This window comes from Nothoprocta perdicaria, unplaced genomic scaffold (genome assembly GCF_003342845.1).
Source record: "Nothoprocta perdicaria isolate Ctin4 unplaced genomic scaffold, notPer1 scaffold_56, whole genome shotgun sequence".
NCBI classification, from domain to species: Eukaryota; Metazoa; Chordata; class Aves; order Tinamiformes; family Tinamidae; genus Nothoprocta; species Nothoprocta perdicaria.
Window position 1 is genome coordinate 1,089,566 of NW_020455821.1, and position 14,407 is coordinate 1,103,972.

At 39.2% G+C, this 14,407-nt stretch overlaps 1 protein-coding gene across 1 annotated transcript in view; it reads left to right on the plus strand.

Annotated features, from left to right (window-relative positions):
- Positions 1–14,407, plus strand: part of GALNTL6 (polypeptide N-acetylgalactosaminyltransferase like 6) — a 387,334-nt gene that overhangs the window by 26,745 nt on the left and 346,182 nt on the right. The window lies entirely within an intron of this gene.

The window sequence follows — 14,407 nt, forward strand, 5'->3', positions numbered from 1 at the left end:
TCTTCCCAGTCATCATTTTCCCAAGCTGGAGAATCTCAGTGTATTTAATCATACCTTGTAAGAAAGCAGTGTGGTACTTGTGATCATCCTTCCTGTCTTTGTACATTCCTAGTGCTACTAAAACTTTTTAAATTGGAAGGACCAAAATTTCATACAGCCCCCAAAGAGTAGATGCATCTTGATTTATACAGCAGCAAAGCGATGCTCTCTGGTGTAAGTACTTATTACCAGTCTGAGGATTCCTGGCTTTGCCACTGCTGTTTTGGATATCTGCTGAGCACCATTCCTTGTATGTACTTTATTTTTCTCTAGGACATAATTAAGGCACATAAGTGAAGAGAATGTGTTATTGTGCTAGCAGTTTAGGTAGGTGAAATGCAAACCACTGAATGTGAGTAAAATACTRTGGTTAGGCTACTGCACCTGAGCCTAGGCGTGTGCTTTACATCAGGGAATTGCACATCCAGGTAATGGGAGGTTCAGGAGACTGATGAATCAGACCAGGTCTAAACTTTACAACTAAACTTTCCTATATTAGCAAAGTCATTAATGCCACCCTTCCTGATACTACTTTTATTAATCAGCCTGACATTCAGAGCGTCTGTCCGTAGCAGTTGGATCCTGTGTTCTTTGTGAGTACTGAATACRGCAGAGCTGATGCTGTGGGAGAGGATGAGGAGGGTAACACGTGCCATTTGGGTGAGTCGACACAGCTTGAGGTTTTCCCACTTTTCCGTTCAGCTCATAGGCTTTTCACCATGGGTCTGGAGAAGTTTTTCTCTTTCCCCTGCTGAATCCTGAGCAGATGCTTGGCAGAAGAAAAGGCAAAGAGGAGCTGGATGGCTCAGAGAGGTGTCCAGGAGGTCGGATGGAGATAATCTCTGGATTCCGGCGACCTGCCCCTACTCTTGGCAGCGAGGATAAAAAGACTGCAGTGGCAGAGCTTGCCTGTCTTTGGAGTCCTTCCACTCCTTTAATTTATGATATTTGACCATGTAAATGATAGAGGGGATGGAACTACCACTGTGTTGCTGATCTCAGGATAAGTTTGGCCGTGGCTTAGAAATGCAAAGAGCAGATCATGCCCCTGACACCTCTTGGCTGCAGTGGCTTGTTGTACTCCCATAATTTCAAGACAGTGGAGCTATAAAAAATTACGCTGGATGAGACCCCTTATTTTTAAAAGTAGGTCAACACAATTAGGTTCTGTAAATATGACATTTCAGCAGCAGCAGTAAGAAYAGCATAAGTAGTTTTTTTGTACTAATCACAGATCAAAACAAGTGAGATGTTTTTCTGTGGAAACTCTAGATATGATGAACACTTGAGAGAGAGAGAGAGGGAGAGGGAGAGAGAGGAAGAGTCTCATATTTAGGTATTTTGCTTTAGGCGTCAGATTCAACTGCTTTGGCCATGTTTCTGAATTAAATCTACCATTTGTGTCTTGAATCTTTTTCCTTAKAAAGCAAAATTAGATGTCTCCAAATAAAGATGAAAAACTTTGCTAGAAATTCTTACTAGAAYTAGAATTACTGTACTTGCAGACTATACACATACCCTTGGGAAATGAAGCTTTTAAAGATGGAAAAAAGCTATAGAGTAGGAAGAAAAAAAAAAAAAAGTGGCAGCAGCTTGCCAACAATACCTAACAAAAGATTTACAGTTTTTTATTGTACAAAAAATGATACTCTTTAGATTCGAAGAATGGGATGAATTCAAAAAAGTGGTTTAAAGGATCACTAAGTGGAATATTGTGTCTGGTAATATACAGCCTGACTTGCAAGGAAGGGATTAAAGTTGCTGCAATTTCAAATGAACTGTTTTAAGTTGTTTGATGCAATATACTCAAAAAATATGATGCAAAATATGATGCAAAGTAACTCAAAAAAGAGAAAGTCTGTTATCTACAAAATCCACCTGAAATTTTCCCTGAGAGAAAAATTCCATCATGTGGAGTTGATTTTTTCATTAAAAGAACAAACAACTTTTTTGAATATTTTTGATCAGATTCAAATATTGTATTTTTAATTTTAAAACTTGTCTTCCTTTCTACTGTTAAGTGCTCTGATGGGTTATACAGACATTTTCCAACTGCTTTTTMCCGTCAAAATGGTATTGAGAAGGCCAGATTAGATTTAGAGCTTATCTCTAGCATATTCAGATTATATTAGAAACTTTGCTGCACTTGCTGCGTTRTTGTACGTGCATTTGTGGGGGGAGTTATTTGACTTTTCCATGCTTTCTTCTTCCAGTGTTCCACATTTTTTCCTGTTAGTCACATAGCACAAGCTCCATAGCTATGTAACATCTATACAGTACAGTAATAAATGTGCACAAAATGGATCAGGCAGAAATGCATACAAAAATTACATGCCTAAAGTTGCAATGCTGAGTCATGCTAATAAACATTGCACTGCAAAGTCAGGATGGCTCATTAGTGTGAAAAACTGAATTTTCTTATGAAACAAGGGACTAGGACTTAAAATGAAATGGTGTTACATCAAGCAGTGTAAGGTGTTGTATCTAAGATAGAGCTTCATGAGATCTTTTTTTTTTTCCTTTAAAATGGGAGCTCATCAGCTGGAACTGACAGATGAACAAAAACAGCTAGTCACACCAGATCCTTCAATAATTGCAATCTATTAATCTGTTTCAGTAAGAAAAAGACAGGTATGACTGCAATTTTATGAATGAAGAGAAAAGCAAGTGCTTGCACAGATCTGCTGCTTCCCCGTGTCCCTGAGTGGTGAGTTGAAGAGAATATGCAGAGAGGGATTTTGCGTAAACATGCAGAGGATTGAGAACCTCTTTTGTTAGGCCAAGCAGAGGCAAAAGACAGAAACAAAACACCTTTAAAGATCCAGCACAAATACAGGAAGGAGGGAAAAAAGTAAAAAATAAAAAATTATGAACTGGTCGGGAATACAGTAACTTTGAAATGTGAAGAGGGTCCTTAAATTTTTTTCTGAAACAGCCTCTTGGAGTATAGAAGGGCGAAGAACTTTTGAAAATGATGCTTGATCAGTTTATGGAGTGACTTAAATGGATTTTGTAATAGCAGGGAACYGGGATTGGTAATTTGGGGGTTCCCTCGCACGCTCTATGAAATTCAAAATACTAAAGGCACATATGCAATTTGCTTAGAAAATAGAAATGTCATAGAAACGTACATGAGTTAATTTCACTTGTAATTGAATATAATAGGAGTTCTTTTTTAAYAAACAAAGCTATTTAAATTGATATTTTGGAGCTTGACACAAGAATAAAGTTTTCAAAGGTACAGCTGTTTCGGTATTTTGGAGCTTGGTATTGGAGCATGCCAAATGTTCCTAACTCCCCAATTTCATGAAGGTTCAGAGTGTCAGACCCTCACATCTTATTGCTTGCTTTCATTTTTGATTTGTTTGATTTAATTATGCTRGGCTTATTTGAAACTGCCAAGTTACTCTGTGATAATAGAGGTCTCTTATGCACAGGGGATTGTAAACTTGCCATAAATATTCACAAAGGGAATTTTAATAAGCAGATTTGCTGTGTGTGCCAGGCACAATAAATTACAACCTAATACCAACCAACTCTGCGTTGAGGCACAATTAGAGAATTAGGTGCTAAGCACTTGCATCTCAGTGATGGTTGAGATGCTTAAGAAGATTAAAAAATCTTCGAAGCACCCACATGCCTGTTCAGGCACCTTATTCCTTTAGGAAATCTGCCTTCCAATTTTCATATCTATCTGATAATAACTTGTCAGCAGTAAAAATCAGTAGTTTATAAGAATTGGTCTAATCTGTCTTTAGGATAAAAGATTCAATAGAGGATCTGTGTCCTGAAGCGTATGATACCATTCTGTCAGAAATATTTCATTAAAGAATTTCCATCTGTATCATATGAAATGGTAACATGAATGTGATGATCATCATATCATTATGATATGAAATGATTATAGGAAATGATAAATTTCAAGGCCTTTGGTCTTTTATATGGTGACAGAAAGTCTCTGAAACAGAATCTGTCAAGAGAGGGCYCAATTACAAGGGCTGTGTGACGAGTTCAGTAGCAGCCCCTAAGAAGCCACGATTGCTTACTCGACCCACGTGTTATCATTTGGATGAGGTTCAGGCTCTTCAGGGGCAGAAAGTGCTTTGGAATTCATCTAATGCAGCAGCAGGATATACAGCTCAGCTGCTTAAACTGAGGCTGCTTTTCAGCTTGTAACCAGAGCAGTGGCCTGCAGCACCCATGATGATAGGAGCCCACTGAGCAGAGCGCTCTCATCCCAAACAGAAGTATTTTTGTACTCAGTGGCCCAGTAAAAATAGTGTTACCAGGTCTTATGTTAACTGTGCCTTGCGTGAACTGGCCTAACTGAGCAGGACCAAGTCCTAGACTATTAGATTTGTCATCAACTAATTATGAGAATTCACTCAAAATAATATCTCGGATATTGCTCASACAAGATCTGAAGCGGGTAGGGGAGAGGGAAAGAAACCCATCTTGTTTCCAGCTTCTCACTTTGAAGAGCTCTTGAGACTGCTTAGCTCAATTTTGAGGATCAAGACTGCCAGGGTGGAGGTGGCCTTCAGCTACCAGGAACCAGATGTTCAGAAGCAAAAGGGTATAACCGTTTGTCCTGTAATGCTGAAATGTGTTTCCATGTCTGGTCATGGATAGCGTAGCTTTGTCATAGACCCCACAACTCTTCACGTTGTTCCTCAATGGAAGAGCATCCCTAGCTCGTGTTTTGAGAGTTGTGGCTGGATGATTCCTGTGTTTGTGTCAAGCCCTGGGTTGCAGGGCAGTAGCTAGGGTGGGACATGGGCTCCATCCGCAGTAGCCTCCTGCTGTCTATGTGTGGGGAAGTGTATGAAAGAAGTAATGAATTTATCAGATGCAGTATGCAGGTGAGCCAGTGTTAACTTGTAAATTAKGCAGAGTACTTGGGCTTGGGTCTGATATTAGCAATGGCAGTATGGAGCTTTTCACCTGTGCCGCATGAGGGTTGGATCAGGTATGGGCTGCTGCTTGCTTGCTGCAGGAGCTGCCTGTTCCAATCCAGTTCCTGAAAGGTAGATCTGTTTATGGAGAGAGAATTGTAATCCCAGAGATGGGGCCCATGTTCAAATCCACTGAAAAGACATATATTTTTTCCTTTATGTCRTTTGTTCTTCTTTCAATCTTTTTCTCATTCTAGATTATAGAAGAGCGTGAGGTTTATTTTTCAACATGACTGAGAATCACTTCATATTACTTTAGGGAGTACGACTAATAATTTGCAAGTGAGAAGCTGAAGTGATATGAAACCTTCAAGAAAAGAGGGTACTTTTTTGTGAGTTACCAAATATAAAAGACTGATTATGTCTTTTGTTTTTGCGGGGGATAGAACTCATCATCACGGCACCACCACCACCATCAATCTGGACGAAGTGACAACTTCAAAATACTCTGTCGTAGCTTGCGGCAGTGGTTGTTCAGCTTCTTCCTCTGGAGTGAAATAATCTGATATAGTATTGAAACTGCCACTAAGAGTTGTTAATGTATAATTTATCCTTGCAATTAAAAAGCATTTTTAACCAAGTGTCACAACACAGTGACAAGTAAATTAGACTGTGATTTACATTGCAGTGCTTTGCAACTTGATTTAGTGTCGCTCTGGAGGAGCTGACAAACAGCCCCAGCGGAGTAAGACAGTGCTCTCAGGAAGGAAGGAATTCATTTCCCCTGTGTTAGCGGGGCTGAAAGATAGTTGCTCCACAGCACAGAAACAATGATTCATGTTTTTGGTTTGTTGTCCAAAACGTCGAGCAATAGAATAGCAAAGCTTTCCAGACACAGAAAGAGCACTCGGGTCAGACATGGGGATTGATGACTCAGTGGTTTTGCAAAATAAAACTTAGTCTAATGCCTGAGACTTCTTGTTGTGTTAGGAACGGGAGATGAACCCGCTTGTTTTGCATCGTCCTCAGTCATCGTGTAAAACTGAGTATTTGGGAACATCAGAATACGTGACAATTAAGTGAGGTCCMGGTAAATGTTGCTAAATGAAATTTGCCAAGGATGAGTTAGGTGCTACCGCTACCGTTGGATTTAGAAGGTAATTCAGTTCCTTAAATGTCACCAGCAATATCTAATAATTACTATGCTAGTATTTTGGAATATCATTCCCAATCATTTTTAGATTTTGTTGCTGTTCTTGTATTATGTCCTTTTTTTTTTTAATAAAGGAAACAAAATTGTAGAAAATAGATGCGGAAGTAYAGTGCTAAGGAAGCTTTCCTTAGGAGAAAAGGAAGAAAATTTTCCTCTATGATGATCCAAACGAGTCAGTCATTCTCCTCATTAGTTCCAGGCAGTTGTTTCTAGAGGAACTGTGCTAATGGCTAYGTGGCAAGATTTACCAATTTGTTTTCATTTTGTTCTACTTCAGTAAAGCAGCTGAGTGAACTTCTGAGTGTCCTAATGACCTGAAAATACTCTTCCTGTCTGTCCATCAGACTTGATATTGCAACCACTATGGGTGGTAAAGCAAACTTGGTTCCTGGATAGAAAAGGAGCATCTACTGCTAAAGGACATCCTTGCTTAGAACATCCTTCAATCCCGAATTCTTCCTTCTCCTTGTGTAAATCATTTGTTGAAGAACTGAGATGAGGTTAAATAGGATTTTTGATGCAGTCATTGATTAATTATCTGAATTTTGTGGACATGTTGTTCATCAGTTAAATAGCTGCTGGTGATGAAAGATGTTTCTGAAAACATCTGTGCAGCGGATGGGATTCAGCAGTTCACTGACTGTCAAACAGCTCACTTGTCCAGTGCGCCTTCTGTTCAGCCGCTTGCAGCCAGGGGACGAAGCAAGGGGGAAAAATACCGTAAAAAACAGAGCCCTGTTATCACTGTGCCATTAAAACACAAATCTACACAGCCCTGAAAATCAGAAAAACATTTTGTTGAAAATGTACAAGAAAAACATGTTATGAATTAATTGGTCTGTGTTGTGTGTGCATGTGGTTTTGTTTTGTTTTTTTTTTTTAAAAGCTCGCAGTCCAAGAAAAAAATTATGTTGAAAAGAGCTGGTATAATATAGGGAGGAAGAGTTGCTTATCTCTTTGTGTGTAGGCTGAATGTTCCATACATGTTGAGAGCCCTGGGCTGTATTTAACAGGTGCCTACACAAGGGAGTGTGACTTGGTGTAGAAAATACTAGCACAATTATGACTAAATATAAAAACTAAGGTTGCGATTCCCGATTGGTACAACGGACCTGCCTGGCCTCCCTGTGGTTGAGAACACCCCTAAGATGATGAAACCTCATTAAGATAAAGAGGTTCAGGCCTTTGTTTTAGTTTTGTTAGTAATTGCAACATGAATCAACTTCTGCCATCTTTGGGTGAATTTCCTGAAAATGAGGCAGGTAGAGAGGTATTTTCATCACTTGTTTTTCTGCAGGTGGTTTTGGTCCAGTATCATGACAAATGTGAGACTATTTGGAATAGCAGTTTTGTGAGATAGGATTTTTTTCTACTTCCTCAAAAAAGATGATGAACTGATAACAAATGTATTTAATATAAATGATAGTAAAAAGTTAAAGAAGGCAATGCCTATTCCTTGTTCTAAGTATTATTTTACCTTCACAGTAAAATTTCATGATGGAACTTAGAAACAAATACACAGCATCCTCTATAAAACACTAAATAAGAGCTTTGTAGGACATGCTGTGACCTGCTTACTGGAAGGTCACAGCTTCTCAAGAGCCTACAAGAAAGGATGTGTTTTTCACAGTTTAGTAAAACTGTTTTTCACAGTCAATTTTGGGAAGAAAAGTAATCCTTTAGCTCATAAAGTGATTTGGCATGTCCATGACTTGTTCTCAAAGGGCAGCTATTCTTCTACAAATTTTAGATGATGAACAGCGAGGTCTAGTGCCCTCTGGCATCTGTGAGAACCTCTGCCTCGTGAGGGGTCCGTCCAGTTGTTGTCATTCCTCCCCTCCACCTTATGGCTTTAATCAAGTGCCCTCAAGGAGCGTGATACAAATTGACTAAAATTGGAGGGAATTGGACAGAATTGGATATTCTCCCAGGGAATATTAACTCAGCCTTAAATACTAATTCAGTGCTGGAACTTAATATATAAGATCTTGTTAGGCAAATGCCGTATGCAGCAGGAGAAGTATGACAGCAGGGTTGCAAGCTGATCAAAACGGTTGTGCTGTTGGAGCCCTTGGCCTCAAACCTCATGTGCAAGAATGGTCCTCAGGTAACTACTGCTTTTATCTGCGTAAGGGCACCGTTCAGGGCTTGGTTGGTGCTTTCTTCTCGCTTCGTTTTGGTTTTTGTCCTTGCACTCCTGTGCAGAATGATCTGTCTATGTATCCATGCCATTTATTCTTCTGAGAGTTACTCTGAATGTTCTCTGGTCTGTTTCTGCTAGCTGAAATGTATGAAGTGCTGGTACTGATGGAGCCAGTTTCCCAAGAGTGTTGGGAAAATAAGGATATCTCTTATTGCTTCTGAATTTCCTTATAGAAAGGAGGAGAAAGATATGGGATGAAGGATTCGAAAATTACAGAAAATACTCTTCAACTGTATGGTGTTTTAATAAGCTGTTTGGCTGCATTTTTCTTCATGTTTAATTTGAGTATTTCGGGATATGGGGAAGGAAGAAAGATGTGATGGCACATGAGATGTTGGATCAAAGGGACTCTGCCARCTTCCAGATAAAAAGAGCACCGTTATCCCTGTGAAAGGGCTGGGAATGTCAGTAAGTAGCGGTGGTGGCAGTTCAGCAAGAGTGCTGGGAGGAAAGGAGAAAGGCGGCACAGCCCATTCCCTGTCTGCCTGGATCCCCTGGGGAAGTGCTCGCCGTTTGCTCTAATGTCATTAACCTTCAGCCCCGAGGGAATATTTGTATGTAATGAAGTGGAAACAATTACATTATCATCTTAGCAAATGTATTCCTTCAAATGAAAGAGAAGTTATAACAGGATACAAAATCAGTTGTAGGATGATTATTAATTATGTAAATTTGCTTTTTTTTTTTTCCTTTTCCTCTCCAGGCTGCGTATGTGGAGCGAGGCCTCCTTAACCAATGTGGGTTTCTTGATTATTTGAGTGGCTCGTGTCCTCTGGCTCTGAAATGCGCTGCTCCTTTTCTGTGTGTGACAAACATTGGTGGCCCTTCGATCTGGTACTGTGCTTGAGGGTGGAAGGGGAAGAAATACTATAACAGAACGGAGTTTTATCCACATAGTTAGAGGTAGACCTGGGTGTCTTCATCCCTTTATTCCTGCCTTTTCTCTAGACATTCRAGAAGACTTCTGTGCATGTGTGATTGATAAATATATACATATGTATTTAGCAAGAATCAACTGCTTGGAGTTGGRCTTCATACTCTCCATTAAGGCTGTCTGTGTATCTACACTGGTAGATACAAAATGACCCGTTTACCTACTGTGATTTATTTTGTGAGTTTAAACCCATTTTCTAGTGCAGTAAGGTTGCTACTAGTAGARTGAATTAGAAATAGAAAAGAGATGGTGGGAAGGGATGAAAAATAAAAAGAGTTGCGGCAGGAGACTTGAGGAGAAAGGCAGCATGGTAAATAGCAGGAAGTAATGCTCCCCAAGTAGAGAAATGTGTTTCTTTCCACTGTAAAACCCAAGGTGTCTGGAGCTGATAAAGGATTTAAAAGAACTAAAATGACAATTGTGTGGAGTATTCTGGTACAAAGCAGGTTACAGGACCTCTATCGCTGAGCATGAATAAAAAGAAGAGGAAGCAAAAGGAAGGTGAAGCTCAGGATTGCTTGGCTTGTTTTTATTTAGTGTAAATTTAAAAACATTTATTTATGAAGTTATCCATTGTTACAAGTGGTACCTAATACCATTGTAAAAACTTTTCTCTTRATTTCTGTTGTTTGTATATTTTTTTAGAGACAGCAGTTTGGCAAGGCAGTAGATGAAGCAGGTGTATTTCRGAATAAATAAACATCATTTTTTTGCAAAATGTATTTAAGCAGGTGTAATTCCCAAAGCTGACTTAACTCTGGTTTCAATTGCCTATTATTGCATGTTGGTAACTTTTATTTAACCTCAGCTCAAGCAAACCAGTGTGCACATTCTTTTCTAAACAATCTTATTAGCTTGCTCCTAAATTGTAGGAACATGTCCAAATGAGCGGTTTGCGTGATATTTGTGCATTACAGGGATTGACTTACAGAAGCCATGCTGTGAATACCTTGTTACCTTACGTAATTACTTATCCTTAACTCGGTTTCCTGTGTGGTTAATGATAAGAAGGTTGAARGCATTTAAGGTGGTCAGGGCAATGAACTTGCAGAAAATAGGAAGAATGGATTCACATTATTTGTATTTTAGTAGATCTCAGAAGCAAGATAATGGAGAGAATAAAAACTTACTGTGGTCTATATCCTTTAACTACAAACTGAACGTTAAGTGGAGTGAAAGAGTAATACCAAGTACCTAGGCCAAGTTCCATGCAGTGAATGTCCTTCTGCATGTCACGTGCACGTGAACAAAGTGACAGAGTCCCAGAGATGGTTGCTGGGTGTGAAAAGCAGCAATAGGGTGAATAAACCTCACAAAACCCGGGATATAAGCAATGTGAGTTTGCACTGAAGCAGAGGGGAGGAGAACTGTGCTTGCAGCCAAGAGCTGATGGTTGTGGTGRTGGAGAGCAGCACGCCAGCAGAGCYGGGGTGAAGTGTCTGCTCCCTYGCCGGTGGTATCAGCGCCCAGCGGGATGAGCACTTGTCATCTGCCTCCTTCCAGCTCCAGAAAAAAGCCCTGCGGACGGTGTCGGTTGAAGCCGTTTGACGTTTTGCAGAGCAGAGGATGGCACTCACCAGCCAGGCAGCAGTCCCTGCCGGGCGGCCATGGGTGCTGCCTGGCCCGGCTCTTTGTCACCAGTGCTGCTCCAAGGGTCCCTCGCTTGGCCCAGGAGCTCTGGTGCTCAGCCCGAGCTCAGAGGAGTGCTGGAAGGAGCTTCCCACCACTACGGGATGGGGATCGGGCTGCCTGTGCCTGGCACCTCAGTCGTGATGAAAACCCAACCTATGCCCTGGATACCTCAGCACAAGAAGGTAACTCCTAGCTTTATGTGGAGGAGAGAAAACAAGGCATTTTCACAGCAAAATATGAACGCATACAAATGTGCTTTCAGGGAGACGTCGTGCTGGGAAGGTAACTGCAAGTAATGCACACAAAAACACTGTTTATGTGAGAGAAGAAGCAGTACTGTTTATCTTCAAGGTGTAAGGGTGTAATTGCATTTGTTACACAACTACACCCCTACTTTTCTATTGGCATTCTTTCTAAATATAGCCAGTTCGTTGTTCTGTTGTACTATATCTACATTCTCAGGGTGGTATTTTGAGTATCTTGACAGCTTACATTAAGAGAAGTAACTGCAGTCTTTCCTGTGTACCTCATTCCCCTTTTCTTCCATTTATCTTTCTTGGGAAAATCAGGGTAACTTTTCTATTTCTGTACTGTCAAACACTGTTTGTCGCTGAGCAGCATAGCTTCCCAACCAGGAGTTAGAAATATTTCAGGCCACAGAGGAGTGGGTCAAGAAAGGACCTAGTTGCTGTGAAACTGTGATCCAAGAAACAGAAACCGTAAATATATTGGAGATCCATGAGAGATACTAATGTCTGATACCTTGAGTACTGCGGGTAAACACCTAAACCAGCTGTACGAGCTGTTAAGTGGCACAAAATTGCTGTTATTTTACTGTCTTTAGAATTAAATCTAATATTTTGAGACATTATCTCTTGACTTTTGATCTTCAATAGCTTATCATAGTAGCTCAGCTCAGGGTTGTTATTAGAGTCACGGAATGTGGAAGAGAATGCAGAAACTGTTAGAACAAAAAAAAAAAAAAAAAAAAAAAAAAAAAAAAGAAACATTCCTCCAAATGTTCAAATCAAAACTGAAAATAATTTGACTGGCACCTTGTTTATGAACAAAATGTTTTCTGGCACGGTTTATACAGTGGGAGGAACATTCCCTTTTAAAACTTAAAGTGTTGGAGAAACTGCTTAAGGAAACAAATTCTTCTTAATGAATCTTCTCATGAAAAGAAACAAAAATTCTCAATGTTTGATATTTTGGTAACAGCTCCTTCAATGATTTATCTACTGTAGCAATATATATATTTTTGATATGACCATACTTTTTTTTTAAAATAAGGAATGAGTCTTATTTATAGCTGAGGCAAAAAGTTATCATGAACACCAATATAAAACTTCTCTTTCTTATTCTCCGAAGTCTACATAAGTGATGCCGATTAGTGCTTCTGAAGATGCCAGTGATGTAAAGCTGTAGAATCAATGGGAGTAAAACACACACACACACACACACAAAAAAAGTGCTGGAAATTTTTGTTTGAATGATGAACTTATGTTCTCCAGAAGCAATGTCATTTACATTCTTTTTTCTGTAGATAGATCTCAGAAGCTGTYGTTTTATTCTGCTACTGTTTGACAAGGCAGGATGGCTTGTAAGCTGTTGATACTACTTGGGATTTGTGTGAATCCTTCTACACTCAAGGCAGAGCCAAAGAGAAGATGTCTTCTCACATTCATCAGTAATGCTGTGTAGCAGAAAATGCTATGGGTAGAAAACTCAATGCTGTCATAAAAAGAGTAGTCAAATATGGAGAGTTCTCAGGCTGGAGAGAGGACAGCTTCAAGAATAAGAGAAACAAGTAAAATAAAAGCCCAAATAGGTGGGATTCAGATCCCACGTAAGCACCTAATTTTACATGTCTACATCAACAGCTCTTCATGCAATTTTGTCATTTTTCTAAGTTAGTGGCAAAACTATGTAGTCATTGAAACCTGTAGAGTGATTTTTAATTTAGACTAACGGGGATTATGTCCAAGTGGTCAACAAAGCGGTTAGGGGGAAAGATGAATGAATACGTTGGTAATTTGTAATCTGGATTATGTAGAAATTCCAATGAATTAGTAAATTTTCTTTGTAGACACTTAAAATTGGGCACTGTAGATTCACCTGTAAAAGTTGAATCTTGTACATTGTAGGAATATGACAATTCTCAAAAAAAAAAAAAAAAAGACTTTGCAGTTATTTGGGATGCAGTGTAGGAAAGGAGCAATAGCAGTACTTGAATGAGAAACCTGAAAGGGAGAAAATGCCCCAAAAAAGTGTTACGTTAAAATTGTCACAGATATAGGACTTCTAATTGGACCTTACTTCTCTGCTCATAAGGGTGATGAGTTGGGGTTTAGTTCTGGGTTTTATTAGGCTATCAGATAGGATGCCTCAGTGGTTTCTGTTGTGATTTTTTTTTTTGTGCTATTCATAACATTTTGTATCTTCTTTCTTGAACTTTTCCATGATATGTCACTTCAGTGAAAGGAGGTATTTAGGAGATATTTAGGTATTTARGAGATATTTAGGTATTTTTGCCATGAGTTCTCACCACTGCCGTAGTGGAAATACTTAACCAAAGCCTATTCAGTAAGTGAAATTTGCTGCCTTTTATTTATTTAAGTGAAGGTATATTTTTCATACCTATGGTACACACATGCACACATTTAATTCTAGCTACCACCAATATTCCAGCAGTTCTGCATGTGAGGGTATTACCTCTATGTTGTTTGAATGAGAGATACCTTTTTTAATGTGGAGATTGTAAGGAAACTGACTATCGTTTCATATTTATAGAATAGGAATAGAAACGATAATTCACAGGTTTGAGTTGCTCCTTGTCAGAAATATCCTGAAATTTTCAACTAATCAGATTTGAGGGTTAGTGGGATTTCTGGCTTTGGCTAGACAGTTTTTTTTAAAGTGACAGTTTTTTCAAGTAATGATGTTTTATGGGTTTTTAGAGAGAAGCAACAGAAAGACAACTCCACAGTGTTTTCACTAAAATAAGAGTATAACTTTCATGTTTGGAGAGGAGGAGAGGAACTAAAAAATATCTCTGCAAACTGCCATCTTCATCCCAGAGGAGAACATGGGCTTGGCATRCGCTGAATACACTAAATGTGTGCACTAATGCAACGCTATCGGTATAGGGATCTCCAAGTGCATTGAGGTACATTCCACGTTYTAAGTTTATCTGAATTTGTTAATTAAATACTGCATTTTGTATTGAATACATGTGTTTCCTGTGCATTAAGGATTACTTGTGGCATTAAGGACTGTGTGTGCCATACTGCATATCTTTTAGTCATCAGCAAATCTTTTTCAGCCCAATTGCAATGGAAGCTTTTGCTCTTACCCAAATAACTCAGAGGTTTAAACTGCATATCTTTTAGTCATCAGCAAATCTTTTTCAGCCCAATTGCAATGGAAGCTTTTGCTCTTACCCAAATAACTCAGAGGTTTAACCAAAAAAAAAAAAAAAAAAAAAAAAA